This window comes from Tachysurus fulvidraco, chromosome 17, assembly GCF_022655615.1.
Source record: "Tachysurus fulvidraco isolate hzauxx_2018 chromosome 17, HZAU_PFXX_2.0, whole genome shotgun sequence".
In the NCBI taxonomy this organism is placed as follows: Eukaryota; Metazoa; Chordata; class Actinopteri; order Siluriformes; family Bagridae; genus Tachysurus; species Tachysurus fulvidraco.
In genome coordinates this window covers 24,742,470-24,744,969 of record NC_062534.1, presented here as the reverse complement: position 1 = coordinate 24,744,969, position 2,500 = coordinate 24,742,470, and the positions used below count along the sequence as shown (strand labels likewise).

Here is a 2,500-nt window from a genome sequence, read left to right as displayed (position 1 = left end):
ACTTTCACTTTTGTTTACTTACTCGCTGCTGTACACTCTTAATACTACTTTACACTTAAATGGAACTTAACTAAACTTCACTAAAATTAACAAACTTAACTGAAATTAACTTAACTAAACTTAATTGCTACAATTTCTGTTTTCTTTACATTAATTTTGCTTCATTTTCTTCATCGCTTTTCTTTTCACTTGTTTTTGCCTTTTTTGTCACTCTTTCCTCACTAACATCTGCCGGTCGTTTTAATAAAAACCCGTCCGGTCGGCATATCGGATGCCGTGTAGTCGCACAAGTTCAAATTTTTTAACGGATCCAATGCTTGTATGTCAAAGCAGTCGTATCTCGAGGCATCACTATATATATATTAGTGAGTGAATCAATTTTATTATTTTATTATTGATTGCTCTTTATTATTATATCAGCTGTTTTATTCCTTCTGTAGGGGGCATGGTGGCTTAGTGGGTAGCACGTTCGCCTCACACCTCCAGGGTCGGGGGTTCGATTCCCACCTCCACCTTGTGTGTGTGGAGTTTACATGTTCTCCCCGTGCCTCGGGGGTTTCCTCCGGGTACTCTGGTTTCCTCCCCCGGTTCAAAGACATGCATGATAGGTTGATTGGCATCTCTGGAAAATTGTCCGTAGTGTGTGTGTGTGTGTGTGTGTGTGTGTGTGAATGAGAGTGTGTGTGCCCTGCGATGGGTTGGCACTCCGTCCAGGGTGTATCCTGCCTCGATGCCCGATGACGCCTGAGATAGGCACAGGCTCCCCGTGACCCGAGAAGTTCGGATTAAGCGGTAGAAAATGAATGAATGAATTCCTTCTGTACACAGTGTACAGTTTTATGATTCACGCGCTGATGTGCTGGTTGTTCTTTTAGCATAAAAACAATAAATCAAAAGTTGACACACAAATGAGTAAATCAGGGCCTCGATGCTGAAAACACTCACACAAGGTGCCCTTTAGAGGTGTTTATTTGGGGTGTTAAATGTTAACTTGTAGACGTTTGTTTAACATGAAACACGAGCCAGAGTTAAACAGTGCGTCTGCTGATCCGACGACGCACAGAGAAACTGAAGGGTCTCGCTGTTAATCTGACACTGTAAGAGTTTATTTTACTCAGTAACTGTTAATTAGGCAGTGGGGGATTTTACTCTGTGTGTGTGTGTGTGTGTGTGTGTGTGTGTGTGTGTGTGTGTGTGTGTGTGTGTGTGTGTGTGTGTGTGTGTGTGTGTGTGTGTTTTGCTGCTGTCATTCGGTTTATTCTCTCAGTGCTGTCGAACGTGACCTCATTCAGCAGTGTGACGTACATGTGGGAGGTGTGAGTGCTTCTGTTTCACCGAAAGTACACTCTAACTGCAGCTCATACACACACACACACACACACACACACACACACACACACACACACACACACACACACACACACACACACAGAGTGCTTTTTATTAATTTTTTCTGTGTATAATTGTGAAGTTGAAGCTCAGTGGTTAAGATGCTGGACTTCTGATCTGAAGGTTATGAGTTCGAATCCCAAGTCCACCAAGCCGCCACTGCTGGGCCCCTGAGAAAGGCCCTTAACCCTCAATTGCTCAGTTGTATAAATTTAAATAAGAATGCAAGTCACAAAAGAACTGAACATAATATAAAGATTAATAGAATACAAAATTCAAGATTAATATTAGATAGATTTAGTTCACAATGAGGGGACACGGTGGCTTAGTGGTTAACACGTTCGTCTCACACCTCCAGGGTTGTGGGTTCGATTCCCGCCTCCGCCTTGTGTGTGTGGAGTTTGCATGTTCTCCCCGTGCCTCGGGGGTTTCCTCCGGGTACTCCGGTTTCCTTCCCCGGTCCAAAGACATGCATGGTAGGTTGATTGGCATCTCTTGAATATTGTCCGTAATGTGTGTGTGTGTGTGTATGAGAGTGTGTGTGTGTGCCCTGTGATGGGTTGGCACTGTAGAAATAATGTCTATTCTAGTAGTGTCAGGACTTTGGCCACGTGCAGTTGTTTGTTTATGTTCCTCGTCACGTGTCTGCCCCGCCTTCGTCTGCTCCTCCCTGTCTACACACCTGTTTCCTATTGTGATCACAGTGTCTATTTAACTGTGCCGTGTTGCCTTGTGCATCGTGGAATCTACTGTTGTCTTTGTCCTGTCTTTAGTCCGTGTGTTGTTTCATGTCCTTTTGTTATTAAACCCTGTTGATTTCGCTATCCTGCGTTTGGGTCCGCTTCCTTACCCCACGTCATGACAAGTAGATTGTGTCTACTGACTAATTTTACATGTTCTATGTTGTTGTATGGCGTTTTTCCTCACTGGTGTTAAAGTCTCTCAGGCTTCTACTGAAGAAGAGTGTAAAAGTGTGTGTAGAATCATGTGTAGAAGGGTGTCTGTAAAAATGTGTGTGTGTAGAAGTGTGTGTGTAGAAGGGTGTCTGTAAAAATGTGTGTGTGTAGAAGTGTGTGTGTAGAAGGGCGTCTGTAAAAATATTGGTGTGTAG

General features: G+C 43.5%; 1 protein-coding gene across 1 annotated transcript in view; it reads left to right on the top strand.

The window, feature by feature from the left end:
- The window catches only part of jph3b (junctophilin 3b), a 47,790-nt gene that overhangs the window by 16,501 nt on the left and 28,789 nt on the right, over positions 1-2,500 (top strand). The window lies entirely within an intron of this gene.